Here is a 26,449-nt window from a genome sequence, read left to right on the forward strand (position 1 = left end):
CCAGAATTGGAATATGCGTGCTATCTATCACCCCTCTGCAGTTAGGGAAACCCATTTGTGCAAAGCCACCCACAATGTCATGCACTTTACCCAGAGTCATGGTTCTTCCGAGCAGGATGAAATTAATGGCCCTGAAAACTTACATCAACACGATTCCAATGGTCGACTTTCCCACTCCAAACTGGTTAGCAACTGATCTGTAGCTGTCTGGAGTTGCCAGGTTCCTGATTGCAATAGCCACCAGCTTCTCCACCGTCTGGGCAGCTCTCAATCTTGTGTCCTTGGGCCGCAGGGTGGGGCCGAGCTCCTCACACAGTCCCATTAAAGGTGCTTTTCTCATCCGAAAGTTCTGCAGCCACTGCTCGTCATCCCAGACATGCATCACGATGTGATCCCACCATCCAGTGCTTGTTTCCCAAGCCCAAAAGAGGCATTCCACGGTGGTGAGTGTTAGGGGGCTTGTTCCTTCACCCACTTCCTTCCCTGGTCCGCCTCGCATGAACAGAGAGCTACAATACCTGAAGTCCAAAAGGTGCAAACAATTCGATGTTTATTGGGATGAACTTCCAGCAAGCATGATTCCAGTTTCCTTCCTTAGTATCCCCCTTCCCAGCTCTGACACCACAGAGGCTTACCTGCGTCCCTGTTCCCATTTCCCCCTTTAGCTAAACATGATTCCAATTTCCCCACCCCCATTCCTCCCTTTAGCAAAACATGATTCCAATTTCCCCACCCACATTCCCTGTTCCCATTTCCCACCCACACACACACTCACTTCCTGATTGACTGCAGACTATGTAGTAAAACTTGAGTTCTGCTTAGCTATAACTTAACCAATCATTTTCCTGAAATTTAACTAACCAATCCTAACATATTGTAACATGATTATGTAACCAATTATATCCCACCACCTTAATTAGTTTACACCCAGCAAAATTAATTATACAGCAGACAGGAACAATCACAGAACCAGACAGAGATTATACAGACAAACAATAGCAAAGTGGGAACTATAATGACAAAACAATACAGAAGTGAGGATTTCACATCCCAGCTATTGATAAGTGAGTTCTTGCCAGACAGGATGCTATCAAACTAAGTTTCCTTTTACATCTTCTAGGCACTTCCCTTTCTCTGGAGGCGATAGGCATTATCAGGACAGGATTGTATTCCTAACAGCCCAATAGCACCTTCTTTCAATGTGACTAATTTGAAATGTGAGGATGTGACTGGTCGCTTCCCAGCTTATGGCTGTCTCTGTCGCTTAGCCAAAGACCTTAGCCTAAGAACAGGGCCTCAGACTGTCACAGTGAGAGAAGGCCCTTACACCGGCAGACAGTGATTTTGATTCTTTCTTTTATACCTCTATAACTAGCTAAGTGATAAGAATACACCTAAATTCTTAAGAGTATAGGCCTTTACAGACAGGCCTGAATATCTATATCCTAACTCCACCCCTTTTTTTTCCTTTTTCTTTTTCTTTTGGGATCCTCCTGCCCAGGTATCCCTGGAAAAGCATAGGACATATGGCAACACATTTCCTGATAGGGCCAGGCATCAAGGTGGAAGGTGTCGATATTCCATTTGTCCCACTGCCCCTTGTGTAGTATAGTGCCCTGCACCTTCTCTCGTACGGGCATACCAGACCTATTCCAATTAATGTTCCAGACTTCCCATTAGTGTGGGCCCAAGAAGGTGGGGTCCGGGTTGTCTAGTACACTGCAGGGTTTGGAGGACTTATTACATTACTTATAGGTTATCTCCATATGCAACGTAATACAAGTACAGTTAACAATACAAAATCCACAGCAACACCGAGTCCTGACCACTGTAGTATGGTCCAACATCCGAGACACCCCCAAAACACTGCCTCTCCTCCTTCGACAGGTTCATGATCTTATGTGTCCAGTTGCTGGCAGTTGCAACAAGCTGCCCCTGCAGGTTTTGCATGCTTTTGTCCCTATCATAAGTCCATTGAATGTTCACAGAGAAATAGGATATTGTCCAAACCAGCTTGACCACTTGGTATGGAATCAGGCAGTAGGCGCTGATTTGATTATTCACAGCAATAAGATTCACATATCCATTTGTGCACCAAAGTCCAGATAGCAGTGTATAGATGTGTGTAGTTTGGTTATGGGCTGGTGTAATTTTGCCCCCAGTAATATGTACATTCCCAGAAAAACACCTTATACATAGAACACCCAATTGTCCACCCCTTGCATAGGCCATTGATTCTAATCCTCGATAGTCATAGGAGAAGGGCACATCCAAACTTCTTCTGTTGATTCACACTATTTTACACACTCCTCCATTGATTACCAGTGAGCTCCTCCCCTTCTCATTTTTTCCATAGGGCTTGTGGGGACCACCTTAGTTGCCATTCCATTTCCAGGTACCATGGTAGCTATTACACAGGTGCTGACCGCCTAGTTGAGCATTTTGCATTCCCATACTCATCTCCCCCACTGCCCCCACAGGTCAGCCTTTTGAAGCCATCCCCCACCTATGTCATGAGGTTTTCTGTTCATTAAAACACAACAATGCTAGCAACAAGACAAACACCACAGACAAACACAAGACACAGATCCATGGTATTGTGGGTTATTTTTCCTGCTGGTGCCAGCTTGCTTGTAGAGTGTCTGAAAAACAAAAGAAACAATTTCCACCCCCATGGTGGGGACAGATTATTGCTTAATAATAATAACACCACTTTCTTTTACAAATTTCCTTGCTAATTGCAGTAAAAACAGAAGAATTACCTCCAGGCTGTCCTTATTTTGTTCTATAGTCAGGCTAGTGAATTACCCCACTCACTGGTCATTTATGAAATTCATGAGGTGGTGTACCTCAGTTTCCCCTCTTGTATAACAGACCAAGTTTGCAGTAGTTTCTCTGCTGTACAAAGCTTTAAGTTTATTCTCAGGTAATAACTGAGACACAGCTTCAGATTTTAGCACTGTACACACACACACCTTAAGGTTAAGGCCTGTCCCCCTTATTTTCAGGCTTGACTTGTTTTTTCAGCTCCCTTTCCTGGAGGGCCATAATCTGAGTCTTCTAGTAGCTTGTTTGCTGACCAGATGTATTCATTATTTGCAGCTCCTTTGTGCCCATCATCTATGTAATTTGCATTTACCCAGAGGCTTACTAGCTTGCTTTTGGATCCAAAGCTATTAGCAGCTCAGAGACCCTCTTAAAAGGGAAACATTCCACTTCCACTAGAGTTCTGATTACTTTCCACTTTCATCTCTTGCTCCAAAACACAGAGATCTGAAAAAGAAAGCACAACCTATTGTGGCCCCTTTTGGAGCCCTAATAGGATTTTAATTAAGTACCATGTTTTGTTTGCATTTCTTTTACCCCTTCTCCAATATACACTGCACACGCCCTGGGAAAATGCACATTCCTTCCATAGTTTAACCTCCATAACATTATATTAGCCATATTAATTTTACACAAGGTGAAACTGCCTTCCCCATGCCCATAAAGTTTTCATACACACCCATTTTCCCTCAGAACAGCTGTAAAGGCTTCTGGGGATGGAAGCATAGTGGTGCTAGTAGCCACTCTACCTGACCTCCTTGGATAATTTAATTACCAAGCTTCCATCCAATGTGACTGCACAGAGTTGCACAAACAGTTACATTTATATAACTGGGTTTTATCATTGAACAAAAACTTCCTTCTTGTAACACCACAACTGTTACTCTTTCAACATCTTCACAACCATTACCTTTTACCATTTCTACAACTCCCAAATGTTTACTTTCTTCCAAACCCTGTATTATCAATTTTTGCAGAAGCTATTTGTAACTTTTCATTCACTTCTTTAAGTCACTTACTCCTACATTTAGTTCTTTAAGGTAGTGCAATTTGTCTGTAACAGCTCAGCCACCAAATACAATTATTGCCACACAGCTGTCTTCACCTGTGCTGTCTTTACCTTGAGACTGCTCAAAGAGGCAGTAAAACATTTGTCTCCATGGATGCCCATGGATCTTTTACTCCAAAAATTCCAGTGGAATACAGCAAACCTCCATCATACTTTGTCCAAAATAACCAAAAACATCTCACATAAGTATCCAAAGTACCCTCCATTAAAACTTCAGAAAAACAAAAGAGTGTGGAAAGGCAGGGGGAAAGAGGTGGAAAGAAACCAATTAAGCCCGTCAGGTCAGTTTAAAGTATAGGCTACCAGCAGCAAATTAAGTAAACCGAGAAAAAGAAGAAGGAAAAGAAGAAAAGGATATAGTTAGCTCTGAGCCAAGAGTAGGCTCCCTGGGTTGAAACAGTTGGGAACCCTTATCCCCAGGTTCTCATTCTGGCTCTGGGACAAGAGTGGGGGTTGTTACCTGCTCCTGCAAACCCTGCCATTTTGCACTTTGAAACTTTTTTATTCTTCCCCTTCTTTCTCTCCACTCCCCCAGGACCAAGTCCCAGCTCCAGTCTCTAAAGGTAGTCTGCTAACTCTGCTTTTGACTTTAAACCCCGTTGTGCCAAATCATCTTTAACCGCCCCTAACTAATTTACAACCCTTCAGCAGCCCTTGCTGAAGCAGCACCAAACTTGAAAGATTACTGGCAGCTTCCCATAATGCTGCCCTTACTTCAAACCTCTCACAAGCAGACTGAAGTGCCTCCTTTCCCTGGGAGGCATTCAGTCCCCATGGGCAGGGACCTTCTTCCACTACCCATATACCAAGGAAGGTGGGCTCCTCAGCCACCCCCCATCCCTCTGGGTCCCCTAACAGTACTTCCTCCATTTCCTTTTTTAATCTCATCCCAGGTTGACCCCTGCACCTGGTATGGGCCCTGGTTCTTCCTTATCCATTTATCCAAAAAATCCTTTACCCTGGCTTGCTAGAACCCGCAACTACCATCAAGAGAATTTGCTATACCCCCTCCAAGCAGCTGCGCGGACTGTTGGGGAGAGGGACTTACAGGCTGCCACTCACCTATCCAATGCAATGCATCCGAGTGAGTCACTAGCGCCAAGATGTTAGGGGGCTTATTCCTTCACCCACTTCCTTCCCTGGTCCTTCTCACATGAACAGAGAGCAACAATACCTGAAGTCCAAAGGTGCAAACAATTCGATGTTTATTGGGGTGAACTTCCAGCAAGCATGATTCCAGTTTCCTTCCTTAGTGTCCCCCTTCCCATCTCTGACACTACAGAGCCTTAGCTGTGTCCCTGTTCCCATTTCCCCCTTTAGCCAAACATAATTCCAATTTCCTTACCCCCATTCCCTGTTCCCATTTCCCACACCACACACATATTCACTTCCTGATTGACTGCAGACTATATAGTAAAACTTGAGTTCTGCTTAGCTGTACCTTAACCAATCATTTTCCTGAAATTTAACTAACCAATCCTAACATATTGTAACATGATTATGTAACCAATTATATCCCACCACCTTAATTAGTTTACACCCAGCAAAATTAATTATACAGCAGACAGGAACAATCACAGAACCAGACAAAGATTATACAGACAAACAATAGCAAAGTGGGAACTATAATGACAAGACAATACAGAAGTGAGGATTTCACATCCCAGCTATTGATAAGTGAGTTCTTGCCAGACAGGATGCTATCAAACTAAGTTTCCTTTTACATCTTCTAGGCACTTCCCTTTCTCTGGAGGCGATAGGCATTATCAGGACAGGATTGTATTCCTAACAGCCCAATAGCACCTTCTTTCAATGTGACTAATTTGAAATGTGAGGATGTGACTGGTCGCTTCTCAGCTTATGGCTGCCTCTGCTGCTTAACCAAAGGCCTTAGCCTAAGCACAGGGTCTCAGACTGTCACAGTAAGAGAAGGACCTTGCACTGGCAGACAGTGATTTTGATTCTTTCTTTTATACCTCTACAACTAGCTAAATGATAAGAATACACCTAGATTCTTAGAGTATAGGCCTTTACAGACAGGCCTGAATATCTATATCCTAACAGTGAGCATGTCCATGAATGCCACAAGCAAACTCGTATCATATGCATTACTCGAGTCAATATCATCGTCGGAGCCCTCACTGTCACTTTGGATCATAAGGAATAACTCGACTGCCAAACATGACGTGCTGGTGAGACTTGTCAGCATACTCCTCAGCAGTTCGGGCTCCAGTCCCGCAGGCTGAAAGGGAAGACAGAGCACGCAGTACAAAAAACGTTGAAAGATGGCGCCAAATGTGGACGGAAGCACAGGGATTGCTGGGATGGGAACCAATGCATCACGGGGCATTGGGACAGGACTCAGAATGCCCTGCCCCTCCCCCGCCCCCTTCCTACAAGCCACAGCACCAGAATGGAAAGAGATGCTCTGTGCGATAGCTGCCCATAATGCACCGCTCCCAATGCCACTGCAAATGCCGCAAATGTCGCCACGCTAATGCGCTGTCAGCTGCCAGTGTGGACAGACTGCAGCGCTTTCCCTACTGCGCTTTCCGAAGGTGGGTTTAACTCAAAGCGCTCTACATCTGCAAATGTAGCCATGCCCTCAGTGCCACCCTCTCAGTGCTTGCCTATGTGGGGAAATTGACTGGAAGAGCTCCCCCTGTGGACACTATTTTAGAATGAAAGTCACTTTATTCCAGAATAGAGTGTTCGCACAGGGAGCTATTCTGCAATGTTGGGAGCATCCGGATGAGAGGATGGTGTTGAGAGGAGGGATTTAGAGCATAAACTCTGGCAAGTCAAGTGTAAAAGTATAATTAAGCAGGCCAAAAAATAATTTGAAGAGCAATCAGTTTCAGTGCTTTTTGCTAACAGCAATTTTTTTTAAGTACATCAGAAGCAGAAAGCCTGCCAAGCAATCAGTGGGGCCACTGGAAAATCAAGGTGTTCAAGGAGCACTCAAGGAAGAGAAGGCCATTGCAGAGAAGCTAAACAAAGTCTTTGCATTCACCTTCACTGCAGCAGATGTAAGGGAGATTCCCACACCTGAGTCATTCTTTTAAAGTGACAAATCTGAGGAACTGTCCCAGACTGAGGTGTCAGTAGAGGTGGGTTTGGAACAAATTGATACATTAAACAGTAATAAGTCACCAGGATCAGATGGTATTCACCCCAGAGTTCTGAAGGAACTCAGATGTGAAATTGCAGAACTACTGTGATACATAATCTATCACTTAAATCAGCCTCTGTACCAGATGATTGGAGGATAGCTAATGCGATGCTGATTTTTAAAGGAGGCTCCAAAGGTGATCCTGGCTGGTAAGCCTAACTTCAGTATCAGGCAAATTGGTCAAAACTCTAGTAAAAACTGAATTATCAGACATATAGATGAACAGAATGTGTTGGGAAAGAGTCAACATAGTTTTGTAAAGAGAAATCATGCCTCACTGATCTATTTTAATTCTCCAAGGGTATCAACAAGCATGTGAAAAAAGGTGATCCAATGGATATGATGTACTTGGACTTTCAGAAAGCTTTTGACAAAGTCCCTCACCAAAGGCTCTTAAGCAAAGTAAAGAGTCATGGGATTTGAGGGAAGGTCCTCTCATGGATCAGCAACTGGTTAAAAAATAGGAAACAAAGGGTAGGAATAAACAGTCCGTTTTCACAATAGAAAGTGGTACTTAGCAGGGTCCCCCAAGGGTCTGCACTGGGATCAGTGCCATTCAATACATTCACAGATGATCTGGAAAAGAGGCTGAAGAGTGAAGTTGCAAAGTTTACAGATGATCCTAAATTACTTAAGAAAGTTAAATCCAAAACTGACTGGGAACAGTTACAAAGAGATCTCACAAAACTGTGAGACTGGGCAATGAAATGGCAGATGAAATTCAATGTTGGTAGTATATGCACATTGAAAAACAGAATCCCAGCTATACATACAAAGTGATGGGGTTTAAATTATCTGTTACCATTCAAGAAAGAGACCCTGGAGTCACAGTTCTCTGAAAACATCTCTTCACTGTGCAGCAACAGTCAAAAAAAGCTAACAGAATGTTAGGAACCATTAGCAAAGGGATAGGTAATAAAGCAGTAAATATTATAATACCACTATATAAATCCATATTACTACATCTTGAATACTGAGTGCAGTTTTGGTTGCCTCACCTGAAAAAAGACATATTAGAATTAGAAAAGGTTAAAAGCTGAGCAAGAAAAATGATTAGGAGTATGGAACAGCTTCCAAATGAGGAGAGATTAAAAAACGTAGGATTGTTCATTTTAGAACAGAGACGACTAAGTGGGGGATATGATAGAGGGCTAAAATCATGAATGATGTGGAGAAAATTAATAGGGAAGTGTTATTTACCTCTTCACATAACACAAGAACCAAGGATCATCCAGTGAAATTAATTGGCAGCACATTTAAAATATACATAAAGAAGTACTTCTTTACACTATGCACAGTCAACCTGTGGAACTCACTGCTTGCGAAGGCCAAAAGTATAACTGGCCTTCGCAAGCATGCCCTGGTAATGATTTCCAAGACAGAATTAGATATATGTATGGATGATAGGTCATCAATGGCTATTTGAGAAGATTATAAGGGATGCAACAGCATGCTCTGGGTGTTCCTAAACCCCCAACTCTTATTTGAAATGCTGCCAGAAGCTGGGACTGGATGACAGGGAATGGATCACTTGGTAATTGTCCTATTCTGTTAATTCCTTCTGATGCATCTGGCACTGAAGACAGAATACTGAGTTAGATGGACCATTAGTCTGACCTTGTATGGCCTGGCCATTCTTATAGTGTTCTGTTCTTAATAGTTATTCAGGTCAATTTCCCCCTGTAGACAAGTCCCCATGGGCTGTAGGATAGGCCAATGCAAATATTGTATTCAATGTAGCCGTTTGACTTCTATTGACTAAGACTGGAAAGGAGAAAACTCTGCATGTGACTTTGGATGTTGCAGGGTCTTTTCTTCACTCCAACAGCAGGAATTTATGGTTTCATGTCTTAATTTTGGTGACTGTTAATAGAAAAATACTAAAACAATAATTGAGAGCTGGATATCTAGATGGATAACATGCTCAATAGGGATGTAATGATAATCTTGTCACTGCAAGGTCTCCGGGGCAGGGACTCTTTTACTATGTTTGTACAATACCTAACACAACAGGACTTCTATTGGGTCTTGTAGTACAAATGCAGAATGATAACTTCTGAACCTAATACAGTTTCAAAGGCAATAGATAAATATTTTACATATTAGTGAAAGGTGTAATATGGGGTGTAATATGACAACCATTTAACAGAGTGTAAGCTGTCTGAATGACCCAGAAGAGTAAACATTCATAGTCAGCAATGTCTTCTCCTCAAAGGTTAGTGTTTATAATAAGAAAACACATAAAATAATATTGTCAGAAAGTAAATAGGAAAAACTCCCCTATTTGGCCTTCAATCTCAATTTACTAGCTCTGGACATAGAGCCTCACCTTTCTGAAGGCATTCTTGCTAAGTAGCCACTGTGACAGGCCTTCCCTACAGCACATGTGCAAGGCGAGGTGGGGGAAATGGAGTTTAAATTAAATGCTTTGTTTATTGGGGACCTGGGAGGGCCCCATGCATCCTGGAAACATGCTGTACATCAAGTGAATTTTCCATTTGAAACTACAGATGAATTTGAGCTAAATAGAAACTTTGATTCTGTAAATTCTTGCACAGAGATCAGCAGAGAATACAAGCATGGGCACAGGCTATGTGTACATGCAAGTAAGGTTTTGCACTAGGAACCATATTTTTAAAGCAATTTGAGCCCCTGAAGATGCAAATAGGTAACTAATGGGATTTTCAAAAGCACTCAGGAGCCTAACATGTTAGGCCCCCTTCCCCACCTGATGTCTGTCTTGTCTCACCTAGATTGTAAGCTCTTTGGAGTAACTCTATGTTTGAAGAGTGCTTACACAATGGGGCCCCATTCTTGGTTGGCCCTTAAGCACTATCATAGGAAACATGATTAACATCAGTCATAACCCTGATTGAAATCAATGAAAGTTGGGGGTGTAGGTGCTTTTGAAAATCCCTTTAGACACCTGTTTGTATATTTAGACACTTAATTACCTTTATAAATGTGACCCTAGGTATAGTCCTCCCCCACTGAGCTGAATCAAGTCACACCCCTTACCTGCACCCTCCCCTATCGTTAAAAGTGCAGGGTGAAAAAGGAATGTGTATGCAGATAGCATGTATGTCTGAGGGGAGACTGACTTAAATAGAATCCTCAGCATTCAGATGAGTCACTGAGTTACATGCTTCTGGTTTTGGCCTTATTCCTGCTACTGGGAAGATATAACTTGGCAGTCAGGCCTCTTATTAATGCAGGATCATGTTCCTCTGCATTGCCTGTCTTGCTGATCACTTTACATGCTTCACACCTACACTGTGCAGGACCAGCCTAAGAATGTAATTACCTTAGTTGGAAACCAGAGCTAGCCCCTTCAATCTTTGGAAGACTGCCATGGGATCTTTAACAAGCACCAGAATCATAGAATCATAGAATCATAGAATATGAGAGTTGGAAGGGACCTCAGGAGGTCATCTAGTCCAACCCCCTGCTCAAAGCAGGACCAATCCCCAATTAAATCATCCCAGCCAGGGCTTTGTCAAGCCTGACCTTAAAAACTTCTAAGGAAGGAGATTCTACCACCTCCCTAGGTAACACATTCCAGTGTTTCACCACCCTCCTAGTGAAAAAGTTTTTCCTAATATCCAACCTAAACCTCCCCCACTGCAACTTGAGACCATTACTCCTTGTCCTGTCCTCTTCTACCACTGAGAATAGTCTAGAACCATCCTCTCTGGAACCACCTATCAGGTAGTTGAAAGCAGCTATCAAATCCCCCCTCATTCTTCTTTTCTGCAGACTAAACAATCCCAGTTCCCTCAGCCTCTCCTCATAAGTCATGTGTTCCAGACCCCTAATCATTTTTGTTGCCCTTCGCTGGACTCTCTCCAATTTATCCACATCCTTCTTGTAGTGTGGGGCCCAAAACTGGACACACTACTCCAGATGAGGCCTCACCAATGTCCAATAGAGGAGGATGATCACGTCCCTCGATCTGCTCGCTATGCCCCTACTTATACATCCCAAAATGCCATTGGCCTTCCTGGCAACAAGGGCACACTGCTGACTCATATCCAGCTTCTCGTCCACTGTCACCCCTAGGTCCTTTTCCGCAGAACTGCTGCCTAGCCATTCGGTCCCTAGTCTGCAGCTGTGCATTGGGTTCTTCCATCCTAAGTGCAGGACCCTGCACTTATCCTTATTGAACCTCATCAGATTTCTTTTGGCCCAATCCTCCAATTTGTCTAGGTCCCTCTGTATCCTATCCCCTGCCCTCCAGCGTATCTACCACTCCTCCTACTTTAGTATCATCCGCAAATTTGCTGAGAGTGCAATCCACACCATCCTCCAGATCATTTATGAAGATATTGAACAAAACCGGCTCCAGGACCGACCCCTGGGGCACTCCACTTGACACCGACTGCCAACTAGACATGGAGCCATTGATCACTACCTGTTGAGCCTGACAATCTAGCCAACTTTCTACCCACCTTATAGTGCATTCATCCAGCCCATACTTCTTTAACTTGCTAACAAGAATACTGTGGGAGACCGTGTCAAAGGCTTTGCTAAAGTCAAGAAACAATACATCCACTGCTTTCCCTTCATGCACAGAACCAGTAATCTCATCATAGAAGGCGATTAGATTAGTCAGGCATGACATTTCTTTGGTGAATCCATGCTGACTGTTCCTGATCACTTTCCTCTCATGTAAGTGCTTCAGGATTGATACTTTGAGGACCTGCTCCATGATTTTTCCGGGGACTGAGGTGAGGCTGACTGGCCTGTAGTTCCCAGGATCCTCCTTCTTCCCTTTTTTAAAGATTGGCACTACATTAGCCTTTTTCCAGTCATCCGGGACTTCCCCCATTCGCCACAAGTTTTCAAAGATAATGGCCAATGGCTCTGCAATCACAGCCGCCAATTCCTTTAGCACTCTCGGATGCAACTCGTCCGGATGCATCGGATGCATCCGATGAAGTGAGCTGTAGCTCACGAAAGCTTATGCTCAAATAAATTGTTAGTCTCTAAGGTGCCACAAGTACTCCTTTTCATTTACCCAAAGTGACTCACTCGAAGGCCCCTTTTCACTGGCAGAACAGTGTCATGGGGTTTTAATGTAAATAAGCTTCAGGGCGAAAGAGAAGAGCACCCAAATTACTACACTGCTTCCTGTACTATACATAGGTACAGTAGTTCTGCTGATCCACAAATATCTGGAGGGTCTAAACACCAAGGAGAGAGGAATTGGTTTGGTTGGACCAAAGGGATATTACTAGCAGTAAAGATGGAGGGGGGCAACCAGGCCAAATTTCAGTGAGTGGCACTGCAACCTGGTGCACTGTATAGCAACACCACTCATATTTGGCCCAGCCACCGCTCTGTCCGGCTAGAGGGCCGGCAGGGTGAAATGGTGCTGTGACCTGGCACACAGGGAGTCTGTTTCCATATAGTGGAGTTTAGGGTAGTCCAGCAAAAACTCAGCTCCTGGTGGCACTGGTTCATATGCTGTGTGGGTAAGAGAGAGGGGAGACTTACTGGCTGAGGAGACCCAGGGTCCTTGTGTGCGGCAAGGGGAGATTCTGGTGTGGGAGGGAAGGTATGAGCTGGGACAAGAATGGGGTCCCTACTGAGGGAGGGCCATGTCCAGAATTTCTCACCCCCCAAAAAAATAGATTTGGTGCCACGGACCCCTGGGGAGGGAGGAGTATTCTGCGCTGCAGAAGGAGTGCATCAATCAGTATGTTCAATCTACATACTGGGGAGTTCCAGGAGGAATTCCTTCTGGGGCTGCCTAACTTCATTATCATGCACATTGTGTAAAGAGTTGTCACTTTGGATGGGCTATCACCAGCAGGAGAGTGAATTTGTGTGTGGGGGTGGAGGGTGAGAAAACCTGGATTTGTGCTGGAAATGGCCTAACCTGACGATTACTTTAGATAAGCTATTACCAGCAGGACAGTGGGGTGGGAGGAGGTATTGTTTCAATATTCTCTGTGTATATATAAAGTCTGCTGCAGTTTCCACGGTATGTATCTGATGAAGTGAGCTGTAGCTCACGAAAGCTCATGCTCAAATAAATTGGTTAGTCTCTAAGGTGCCACAAGTACTCCTTTTCCATCCTGAAAGGTGAACTGTATTTAAATAGCATAATGGATTCCTGGTGTGCTCTGCATGCTCACAAAAATGCAAATGCAAAATGCACAAAACAGGTACTTTTACATGATAATGGTTACTTTCCTGCATATACAATTATCTGTGTGTCAATTGTAAACACTCTTGGTGTTTGCTTCATTCAGGCATCTAAACTGAGACCAAGAGATCATTTCCAGTCTGTTTCCAGCTGATTAGCAAATGGGAAAACAATTTTCTGGAAAAACATAATTGGAAATTTGTTTAATTTTTCAGGTATTTTTCTGCGTTTTCTTGCCAAATACTTTTGAAACATTTCAAAATTTCATTTCTGCCTTTCTCTCCCACACCTTCTTCCCTCCCCACTGCCCCTTTGCCACTGAGTAAAATACTCACTGTAGCAGTGAAGTACAGAGGGTAGAAATGTTTTGATGAAAAATGTCTTTTCAACCCAAAATTTTTGGTTTTCAAAAATTGAAAATTTTGATTGAGAAGTGAATTTTTTGTTTAGTTGAAAAAACAACAACAAAAAAACCCCACAAAAAACCCCACAAAAAACAACTTGTGTGCAATTTAAAAAAATCCTGCAAAAATGGCATTTTTAACAGCTCTGCCAAGTGATTTGACCCATGTTTTGTTAATTTTATAATAATTTTAAAATTATACACATATTAATTATTTCAGAAAGGTGGTCAAGAAATCTAATATCCGCTTGCTCCCTATTCCAGTAGGGATGTATGGTTGATGTTATGTTAATTGAAAAAAGGAATGCTGTAACATTATTTAAAGCAGGGTCTGATGATATGTGGGATGCAAGGATGTTGTGAGACCCAAATGGAAAGAGTTGTATGTTTTTAAGTTAATTATATGCTGAATGCCCCTCTTGGCTTAGTTATTAGGGGCATTCAGAACATAATTACAATCTTGATAGCTTGTTACTTTAGTGTTTGCAGGTCACATTAGGGATAATACACTTTTATAATCATCTGCAATTAGTATAGTGAACTGGGTTTCAAGACTGCCTTCAGTAATTCCCTGCTACATTTATCTATTTTCAGACACAAAGTTTGGTTACTATGAAAAGAAAATATAATCTTTGCCATTTGCGCTGATATGGGGAGAAATGGTTTTAAAATACATTTTTTTCTTTAAGTGATACTTTAAAATCTTTTGGTCGCCTCAGGGCTAAGAAGTTTAGTTTGAAAATTCATCTCTCAGGATGTCCCAGCATTTCCTTCTTCACTTCTTCCAGCATCCAGAAAATCATGGCACTCTTATACCTTCCTGGTGTAGCTGCCAACTTTAAACTAAGGACCACCTTCTGCCAATGCAATCCTAGTAACTTCAGTGGTAAAGTCAAGGCAGAATTTGGCCTTACTGGACCAGTGTCCAGATACAGATTCATAGATCCTAAGGCTAGTTGGGACCACTGTGATCCTCTATTATAACACAGGCCATGGAACTTCCCTCCAAAATTCTTCTAGCATATCTTGTAAGAAACATGGAATCTTGACTTTAGAATGGCCAGTGATGAAGAATCCACCATAACCCTTGATAAATTGTTGCAATGGTTAATTGCCCTTACTGTTAAAGATTTACACCTTATTTCCATTTTGTCTAGCTTCAACTTTCAGCCATTGGATTATGTTATACCTTTCTTTACTAGACTGAAGAACAAATTATCAAATATTTGTTCCCAATATAGGTACTTATAGACGGTAATCAAGTCACAGCTTATCCTTCTCTTTGTTAAGCTATGTAGATTGAGCTCCTTCAGTCTATGACAATAAAAGCATATTTTTAAACCATTTAATTATTCTCATGGCTCTTCTCCAAACCCTCTCCAGTTTTATCAACATCCTTCTTGTATTGTGGACACCAGAACTGGACCCAGTATTCCAGCAGTGATGGCACCAGTGCCAAATACAAAGGTAAAACAACCTTTCTACTACTCCTCAAGATTCCCCTGTTTATGCATCCAGCAATTGCATTAGCTCATGTTCAGCTGATGTTCCACCCCCAAATCTTTTCCAGAGTCCTTGCTTCCCAGGATACAATCCTCCATCCTGTAAATATGGCCTACATTTTCTGTTCCTTACATTTAGCTATATTAAAATGCATTATTTGCTTGAACTCAACTTACCAAGCCATCCAGATCACTCTTTATCAGTGACCTGTCCTCTTCATTATTTTCCATGTCCCCAATTTTCCACATCCTGCAAACTTTCAGTGAGCATGTTTTGTTTTCTTCCAGGTCATTTGTAAAAATATTTGCATAGGGCTAAGAGCTGATCCCTGTGAAACTTCACTAAACATAAACCTGCTCAATGATTATTACATTGACTGTGAAGAGTTACAAAGGGATCTCACACTGGGTGACTAGGCAACAAAATCACAGATGAAATTCAATGTTGATAAGTGCAAAGTAATACACATTGGAAAACATAATGCCAACTATAAATAAAAAATGTCTAAATTTGCTGTTACAACTCAAAGATCTTGGGGTCATTCTGGATAATTCTCTGAAAACAACTTCTCAATGTGAAGTGACAATCAAAAATGCTAACAGAATGTTAGGAACCATTAGGAAAGAGATAGGTAGTAAGACAGAGAATATCATAATGCCACTATATAAATTTATGGTACGCCCACACCTTGAATATTGTGTGCAGTTCTGGTCGCCCCATTTAAAAAAAAAGATATATTAAAATTAGAAAAAATACAGAGAAGGGTAAGAAAAATTATTAGGAGTATGGAACAGATTCCATATGAGGAGAGATTAAACAGACTGACTGTTCATCTTAGAAAAGAGATGACTAAGTGGGGATATGATAGAGGTCTATAAAATCATGAATGGTGTGGAGAAAGTGAATAAGGAAGTGTTATTTTCTCCTCATAACACAGAAAGTAGGGGTCACCAAATGAAATTAATAGGCAGCAGGTTTAAAAACAAACATAAGGAAGCACTTCTTTCACACAACGCGCAGTCAAACTGTAGAACAAATTACTGCGGGAAGTAGTGAAGACCAGAAGTATTGCTGGGTTCAAAAAAGAATTAGATAAATTCATGGAGGATAGGTCCAATAGTGGCTATTAGCCAAAATAGTTAGGGACAGAACCCCACACTGTTGGTGTCCCTAAATGTCTGATTGCCAAAAGTTAGCATTGGGCAACAGGGGATAGATCACTCAATAAATTGCCCTGTTCTGTTTATTCCCTCTGAAGCACTTGACTACTGTTGGAAGACAGGATACTGGGCTAGATGGACCGTTGGTCTGACTCAGTATGGCCATTCTCAGGTTCTTACAGACTACCAATTAGCTAGCTTTTAATCCATTTAATGTATGCCATCTTAATTTTATGTTCTAGGATTTTTTAAATCAAAATGTCATGCAGTTCCAAGTCCAATGCCTTACAGAAGTCTAAGCATTATATCAACACTATTATCTTTATCAACCAAACTTGTAATCTCATATAATGTATGTGGAATGTACATTGGGATGTTTCTGCATAGATTCCATGTACATGTATCTTCAGGTGAAAAAATGCTAAATTTTGAAGTTTTCTATTTTGCATGGTTATTATTGTTTCAGTTTGTTTTACTGTTGCTCCTTGGAGTCCCAGTTATGGAGTGTACAAGCCTCACTCTGGGCAGGAAGGTGTTAAGGAGTTGCTATGGGGTAGAGTAGCTCTGCCCTGCCACACTGCCAGGGCATTTCAGGCATGGAAGATGGTCCTTAAAAGAGGCGAGCACAGGGCAGGGTATGGTATGGCACCAAGGTGGGTCATGCAACTGTTACTTGCCAAGGCCACCCCTGAGGAAAGTGGGCCATACCCTGAATGGCCATTTTGGACACTTATGAAATGACTTGTTGGAGAGTGCTAAATGAGCCATATAGCCCCACAGAGCTTACAGTTTATGAGTGAGACAAGAGTTAACAGATGGAGACAGACAGAGGGGAGTAATGAGATAATAGTGGTCAGCAAGATAGGCACACTAGCAGCCTAACCATGGTCAATATTTTATAGGAATCATGGCAAAGAAGAGTTTGGAGAAGGATATTGAAGGAGGATAATGACTGTGTAGCTTTGTGGATGTTTATGGGGAGCTCCTTCCAAGTGTAAGGGGCAGTATGTGTGAGAGAGTACAAAGGTGCTTATTTTTAAACTTATCAAGCGAGCAATGGATGCTGGCATCATGGGGAGGCAGGAGACAACCTCTTGATAGTGAATGAGAGATGAGAGATATGGTGTGGGATAGGCCATGAATGGCTTTCGAAGTGAGGGCAAAGAGCTTACATTTGATGTGGTAGGGAAGGGAGTCAGTGGAAGGATGTAACGAGGTGGCATGGTCAAAGCAACAGGCTAGGTAAATGATCTTTGCAGCAGTATTCTTAGTGGATATGACTAGGGCAAGATTGCAACTGCCAAGGCCAGAGAGAAGGACATTACAGTAATTGAGATGTGAGATGATAAGAGCTTGGATGAGAGGTTAGCTGTGTGGATAAATAGGCAAGGCCATATCTTAGAGATGTTATGCAGAAAGACTCTGCAAGATTTAAACATAGCCTGGATGTGAGGACATAGAAAAATTGAAGCTGGTGTCAGGTTACAGGCCTGAATGACAGGCAGGAATGGTGGTGATAAAGGAGGAAGGGTTGTCTTATTGTTTTGGTAAACTGTTCTCCCCACTGTTTGGGGACCACAAGGTGAAACTGAGTGGTTTGGGCTGAATTTCACTTCTGTGATACTAAGTTCATTCAAATCTGAAATTCAAACTGAAAATATGATGTTTTAAAAATATGTTTGCAGCATTTTAAAACTGAAAAGTTTATCTAACTCCTTTTCAAAAATAGACATTTACCAAAAACCATTTTCATCTGAAAATTGTTTTTTAGTAATCATACTCTTTGATAATGATCTTGATTTAAAAAAAGAGATGAAAATATCAAATGTGTCATAGAAAATCTTTCAAAAAATTGAAAATTTTAAGAATGTCACTTTTATTTTTTTAACAAAGTCTCTTTTACAAAGTTGGTTTTGTGAAGAATAAAATGTTTTAGTAAAAAAACATTTTGACCAGCTCTAATCTGGCACTAGTAGAAAGTCATACTAAACACCACTTCCTTGAGAAACACTGGCATTAGCACTGCTATGGTAAAGTATCTTGAAACAGTTCTACCATAAGGCATGTGTCCAGCCTTGTAATTTTGCTTTAGTCCCACTCAGGCCAGTGATTGTGGTCAATCACCATTTCAAAGTCTCTGTACAAATAGGGCTGCAGTTTCTGTACTTTTACTTTTGGAGAATGTATTCCTTCTCCAAAGTGGCACAGGCTTCTTCCCTAGGAAGTAATTTTCCATTGATGTTCCTCCTACTTTTATTCAGATGCTGGAGAACTGCTCCAAAATTGATTTGAATAGTCTGAGGGAAGTAAAAGGGACTGGCAGCTTTCAGAGGCCATTTGTGGAAGGGAAGTGGGAGAAGAAAAAAGACATCAAAGCTCTGATCCTGTTAGATGCTGAGTGATTCCCATTCATAGATGTTCAGTCTGTCTATCTAAGTATTTAGATGGTCCTGTGATGGGGTATATAAATCCTAAGTGGGCTTGTGTGGGGTTAATGGGTGCCCGAGAACCCAGTTAGCCCACTTTGCTGTACCTGGAGGGTGTGTTGGGTGCAAAGTAGTATCAGACCCCACTGGGGAGGAGCTCAGTGGTTTCCATAAAGGAAGGAGCTCAGAGAAGCTTCAGTGGAGAAAGGAGACCTGGAGATGAGGAGGCCCTGTACCCACTTCTAAGGAGAAGGCCCAGAGGAGAGGCAGGGTAGAACTTCTCCAGAGTGGAGAGGCTAAATGTTGGGGAGGAAGAGCAGAATAAGCTGCAGGAGCTAGGATTAACTTCTGTGATGGGCCCTTAGAGAGGTGGATAGGACTTGAGGGATATGGCCCTGTCAGTTGGTGACCTGACAACAGGACAAAGGACAAAAGGGAATTGGAAGAGAGACTGAAACCTCAAATGCATAGGGGTGGGAGTGAGTTGGTGTTATCATATTGTTTGTCACACACTGAAGAGACTGGGACTGAGGTAGGATCGCAGATGTGTCAGAAGACTTCTTTGTTTACTACCTGTGTTTTTAATACTGGTTAAAGACATTATTTAGAATGCCAAGGACATGGATGCCCCAGAAGGGGTGTGTAAACCACACATCTTTTGGGTGCGGTGCTCTGTCCCATCTAGTGGCACCGAGACCACCTAGAGAGAGAGAGATTAATGAGTCAGCTCTACAGCCTTAGCTAACAGGAATATGGCTTTTAGCTCATGCAGTAGAGGCTTATGCACTAAGCTCCTGAGGTCCCAAGTTCAATTCTGCCTGCCAACGACTGGGGTCTATCAGCATTACAGGTGGAACTGCAGAAGGACCAGATCAGAGGGCCAAGTACTCCCTTACATGAGACTGATGACTGTGACATAAGAAAGTGCTCTGGGATCATGATGAGGTCCATTGCAGGCTCCCATTATGGTAGTATATGAGACCTGACCTTCGTAAATTAATTTACCCTCATGTCATTCGTGTGAGGTAGGGAAATACTATTGTCCCCAGATTACAAATGAGGAACAGAAGCCTGGATTCACAAAAAAGGCTTATGTGCCTAACTGCCATTTTAGGCATCTAAATTCCAGAATCAGGCCCCCCTGGGATTCACAAGGCACTTGCTCAGCAGCCCCGAACCCTGTAGGCACCTAAAAATCACTCGGTGCCTACATTTTTGGAGTAAAAGTTCTTTGGCTGGATGTTTATATTTCTGCCTCTGAGCATGTGCAGTGCAGCCCTACACCAGGCATCTAGATGTTTAAGCCTCAGTGTGATGCATGAATCAAGGGAAAATAGGTATATCTCTACCTAACCCACCTGTGGGGCCCATTCCAGTAGGCATATTCAGACCTCACCTACTGGATCAGGCCTTTACACAAAATGGCAGGAGGGAGGGGAGGGACAAAAGTGGAACTAGTCTTGGCAGAATTCTATTTTTTTTTCATAATTTTGACAGATTTTTAAGCATTTATTTTTCTTGATTTACACGGTATTTAATAACATGGCAGACACTGAGATTCCAAAAGTTCAAAGATTTAAAACTATTGAAACAATTTGCAAAATAATATGTCAAATATACACAGAAAATAACCTTAAACAAAACAAAATAATATGTCAAATATACACAGAAAATAACCTTAAATCAAACTCTAATTTCTCAAATGGCATTTTTCTTATTTTACCTGTCTGTAAATTCCAATTATTATTGATGGGAATATTTTTCTATCAGTTTGTGTATATATGGTGAAATCAATTATCAGAAGGATAGCTGTGTTAGTCTGTATCCACAAAGCCAACAAGGAGTCTGGTGGCACCTTAAAGACTAACAGATTTATTAGGGCATAAGCTTTCATGGGTAAAAAAACCCCACTTCTTCAGATGCATGGAGTGAAAATTACAGATACAGGCATAAATATCCTGGCACATGAAGAGAAGGGAGTTACTTTACAAGTGGAGAACCAGTGCTGACAAGGCCAATTCAGTCAGGGTGGATGTGGTCCACTCCCAATAATTGATGAGGAGGTGTCAATACCAAGGGAGGGAAAATTGCTTTTGTAGTGAGCCAGCCACTGCCAGTCCCTGTTCAAGCCCAAATGGTGTTAAGTTTGCAAATGAATTGTAGCTCTGCAGTTTCTCTTTGAAGTCTGTTTTTAAAGTTTTTTTGTTGAAGTATGGCTGCTTTTAAATCTGTTATAGAATGTCCAGGGAGACTGAAGTGTTCTCCTACTGGCTTTTGTATGTTACCATTCCTGATGTCTTATTTGTGTCCATTTATTCTTTTACGTAGAGACTGTCCAGTGTGGCCAATGTACATGGCAGAGGAGCATTGCTGGCACATGATGGCATATATCACATTAGTAGATGTGCAGGTGAATGAGCCCCTGATGGTGTGGCTGGTGTGGTTGGGTACTATGATGGTGTCGCTAGAGTAGATATGGGGACAGAGTAGACAACAGGGTTTGTTTCAGGGATTGGTTCCTGGGTTAGTGTTTCTGTGGTGTGGTGTGAAGTTGCTGGTGAGTATTTGCTTCAGGTTGGGTGGCTGTCTGTAAGCAAGGCCTGGCCTGTCTCCCAAGATCTGTGAGCGTGAGGGATCGTTTTCCAGGATAGGTTGTAGATCATTGATGATATGCTGGAGAGGTTTTAGCTGGGGGCTGTGCGCAATGGCCAGTGGCGTTCTGTTATTTTCCTTGTTGGGCCTGTCCTGTAGAAGGGGACTTCTGGGTACCTGTCTCACTCTGTCAATCTTTCGTCACTTCCCCAGGTGGGTATTGTAGTTTTAAGAATGCTTAATAAAGATCTTGTAAGTAGAAAAGGAGTTCTTGTGGCACCTTAGAGACTAACCAATTTATTTGAGCATAAGCTTTCGTGAGCTTCAGCTCACTTCATCAGATGCATACTGTGGAAAGTGTAGAAGATCTTATTATATACACACAAAAAGCATGAAAAAATACCTCCTCCCACCCCACTCTCCTGCTGGTAATAGCTTATCTAAAGTGATCACTCTCCTTACAATGTGTATGATAATCAAGTTGGGCCATTTCCAGCACAAATCCAGGTTTTTGTCTCTGTCTGAGGGATTGGAGAAAATAAATAAATCTATTAGTCTTTAAGGTGCCACTGGATTCCTCGTTTTGGTGAAATCAATGTTTACTGACAAATCTAATCCCTCCAAGCCTACTCACAATTTTTATTCCAGTGGTTAGGGTAATCACCTGGGATGTGGGAGACCCCTGGTTCAAGTCCCCCTTCCACCGAGAGGGTAAGGAATTTGAACAGGGATCTGCCACTTCTCAGTTGAGTGCCCAAACCACTTGGCTGTGGAATATTCCGATGGGGAGGGGGCACTTTCTCAGTCTCCTCTTGGAGCCGTTGCACTCTGGATTAACTCATGAAGGAATTATAGAAATGTAAGGCTTGAAGGGACCTTGAGAAGTCATCAAGTCCAGTCCCGTGCACTGCAGCACAACCGAGTAAACCTAAACCATCCTTGACAGGCATTTGTTCAAACTGTTTTTAAAAATTTCCAATGATGGAGATTCCACAGCCTCCCTTGAAGCCTATTCCAGATCTTAATTTATATTTCCTAATATTTTACCTAATGTCCATTGCTGCAGATTAAACCCCTTATTTCTTGTTCTACCATCAGTAGACACAGAGAACAGTTGATAACATCTTCTTTAAAATAGCTCTTAACAAACTTATCTGGTCTCCAATCAGTCGTCTTTTCTCAAGACTAACTGCCCATTTTTAACCTTTCCTCAGAGGTCAGGTTTTCTGAAACTTTTATCATTTTTGTTGCTCTCTTCTGTATTCTCTAATTTGTCCACATCTTTCCTAAAGTGTGGCACCCAAAGTCGGACACAGTATTCAAGATGAGCCACACCAGTACCAAGTAGAGTGGGACAATTACCTTCCTTGTCTTACATATGTCACTCCTGTTAACAAACCTATAATGCGACACTCACCTCTTGAGTGCCTCTGAAAGGCTGGGTGTGGTATCACGGTCCTCTTCTCACTCCTAGTGCCCCTTGCAGACTGCTGATCAACTTTGGAGGGTATTCAGTGGCTTGGCCCTCCAGCCATGTCAAAAAATCCAAATGAACCCCTTCTGGGGTATTAAAGAGTCCAGCAAATCAAGTCTCTTTGCTCTTGCTAGGGTCTTCAGCCCAGCTCTGGGCCCTTTACATTTAGCCCAGTGTTCAGGCTCCCAAATAAGTTCTGTCCCCTTTTGGAATTTAGATCACTTTACCTATGGCAGCAGGGGAACCCAGGCCCACCCACTATTCCGAGTTCCAGTCCAGGGATCCTATAAACAGCAGCCACATGCTGCTTATTTCAATCCCTCACTGCTATTTCCCTGGACCTCTTCCGACCAGGCGTGCAGGCCCTTTTGTCTACAGCCCTATCTCCAGTCCAGTGTCCTCAGGTTCCTCTCTCTGCAGCCCCAGCTATGTAATGTAAACAGGCCTCTCAGAGTAGAGTTATTGTGTTATAATTTGAAATACATCTCATGGTCACCCCATCCCAAAACCACCAACCAACATTTAGTAATGGTCTGTGACAGTGATGGTGTAATTTACTGAGCAGATGCAAGCTGGGAGGAGGATTGAAGGGCAGTTACATCATAAAAAGTATGACAAAAAGTTATTTAATGGTAGCCAAGATAATACAACTGGTTGTCAAAAAAATAACATAATTGGGATTTTATTTAAATTGGAACAAATGGAACTTGGATTCCACCTCCTTACAATAATATTAAATAGATGAAGAATATATATTTAAATTGAATATGTACACACACACTATAACTTACTAAGGGCTTGTCTCCACTTACCGTGGATCAACGCTGCAGCGATCGATCCAGTGAGGGTCAATTTAGCAGGTCTAGTGAAAACCCACTAAATTGACCGCTGATCGCTCTCCTGTTGACTCTGCTACTCCACCAAAACAAGAAGCATAAGGTATGTTGACTCCAGCTAGATTATTCATGTAGCTGGAGTTGCAAACTTAGGTCAACTTAGCTCTGTAGTGGAGACCTGCCCTAAGTGTACTTAACTAAATATAACCCTCTAAATAAAGAAACGTATCTATATCTCTGTATGCATGGGCTACTATCTTATAGGTTATTTTGTTTTAGTAAAGGTTCTCCTTTCCCCAGATCTCTCACTGGATACTGTCTAGCACCCAAATCAGTCTTTGAGCCTCAAACGCCTCTCATGACTTCCTGAAGAGATGGACTGGACTCCAGTGGTGCTCGCCTTTAGGGCTGCACACTAGACCAGATCCACTGGCTATGAAGGATCTTGGTTTCTCCTGTTCTGGATCTCAGGGATTACATTAATTAATGAAAAGAGATGACCAGAACTGTTGCTCAGAAACAAATAGGAACGGATGCTGAGTAACACGCCATCAAACATGGACTGATGTGACCAGCGAATTGTAAACTGCTGGGACCCTCTCCTGCCCAATCTCAACTTCCCCATTTGCTCTCCATCCTTTGGGCCACCCTCTCCACATTTCACCAACACTCCCAGACTGTCTCTCCACCATTCCCCTCTTCTCTTCCAACTGTCACTGCCCCTCCCCCTGAAGGGAGGGGCCACCTCCTCACACTTTCATAGAGGCAGGGGCCACCTCCACTTCAAAGAACGACAGCACATTCACCTTGAACACACACTAATTCACATAACCTCACACAGGGTTCAGTCCCTGTACCATATTTCCATTAAGTTTAGCTAGCCATAGCTCTGTCTGAATGCTGGGCTCCTGGGGCCAGAGAGAAGCCCCCTTCTTCACTCCTCTGGGTCCAGCCAGGGACTGACCTGCTAAGACCAGGCAGTTCCTTTTATCTGCACCAGCAGGGGCCTGATTGGCTGTTGCTAGCCTCTCTAGCCCTGGAGGACGAAGTCTGTAACTTCCAGAATGACCACTCTGGAGAGTCCTCTCTACTTGGGCCTTGAGGACCCACAATTGCTGCTCTTTTCCTCTCAGCTCACTGCTTCATAGGGCAAAGTGTAGTAGGGTGTAATAGGACCGCAGGTTCAGCAGGGAGCCACAAAAAACAAATACACCTCATCACAACACCCCAGAATAATACAGTAACTCCTCACTGAATGTTGTAGTTATGTTCCTGAAAAATGCTACTTTAAGTGAAACTTTGTTAAACGAATCCAATTTCTCCATAAGAATTAATGTAAATAGTGGGGGTTAGGTTCCAAGGAAAAAATTTTCACAGAGAAAAGACATTCTATATATATATATATATATACACAGTATGAGTTTTGAATAATTTAATACTGTACATATTAATGATGATATTGAATCTTGGTTGAGGTGGTGGAGTGATGGGTGGAAGAGGGTGGGATATTTCCCAGGGAATGCCTTACTGCTAAATGATGAACTAGCGCTTGGCTGATCCCTCAAGGGTTAACACGTTGTTAATGTAGCCTCACACTCTACAAGGCAGCACAAATGAAGGGAGGAAACACAATATGCATGGCAGTGGTTGCAAACATTCCCTGTGGAAACTGAACATGATGATGATGAACCCACACTATCTCACTGGAGCACACCACTCCACTTTCCAAAGTGCAGGGGGCAAGCGGGGGGTGCATGTGTGTGTGAGATAGAGACACACATCATGTGTGTGTGTGAGAGAGAGAGACAGAAAGACAGAGACACACACCATGTGTGTGTGTGTGTGTGTGTGTGTGTGTGTGTGTGTGTGTATGAGACGTGCATTGACCCTTTAAGTACACTGACCCCACTGTAAGTACACTGCCTTTTTAAGTAGATCCACAAGTTGAGACAGCAGCTGCTGCCAGCAAGCTCCCTCCTTCCTGAGCCTTGTCGTGTCCCCCCCTGCTCTGTGGAGATGGGGTACAGGAGTGGGGGGCAGGAGTGGGTGGAGGTGGACACACTGACATCGGCACCTCTCTTCCCCTCCACCCCCTGCACAGCAAGTAGGAGGCTCCTGGGAGCAGCTCCAAGGCAGAGGGCAGGAGCAGCAGATGGCAGTGAGGGGTGGGACACCTGAACTGCCCTGCAACTGATAGCCTGCTGGCAGCTGCTGAACCGGGAACTTAGGGGAGCTGATGGGGGGGCTGCTGGCCCACCCTGGTTCCAAGCCCCCACCAGCTAGCTGCAATGGGCTGCTCTTCCTCCAAGCAGTGGACAAAGCAGGCAGCTGCCAAACAACGTTATAAGGGAGCATTGCACAACTTTAAATGAGCATGTTCCCTAACTGATCAGCAATGTAACAACAAAACAATGTTAACCGGGACGACGTTAAGTGAGGAGTTAGTGTATTAGCCTTTTTTGCAATTGCATCACATTGTTGACTTATATTCTATTTATGATCCACTATAACCCCTGTATACTTTTCAGCAGCACGACCACCTAAACATTAATTCTCCATTTTGTAGCTGGGCATTTGATTTCTTTTTTCCTTCCTAAGTGAAGTACTTTGCATTTGTCATTATTGAATTTCATCTTATTGAATTCAGACCAATTATTCAATTTAGCAGGGTCGTTTTGAGTTTTAATCCTGTCCTCCATAGTGCTTGCAACCCCTCCCAACTTGGTGTCATCTACAGATTTTATAAGCATACTCTCCACTCCATTATCCATGTAATTAATAAATATATTAAATAGTACCAGACCCAGGACTGACCTCTGTGGGATCCCACTAGATAT

Source organism: Eretmochelys imbricata, chromosome 3 (assembly GCF_965152235.1).
Source record: "Eretmochelys imbricata isolate rEreImb1 chromosome 3, rEreImb1.hap1, whole genome shotgun sequence".
NCBI classification, from domain to species: Eukaryota; Metazoa; Chordata; order Testudines; family Cheloniidae; genus Eretmochelys; species Eretmochelys imbricata.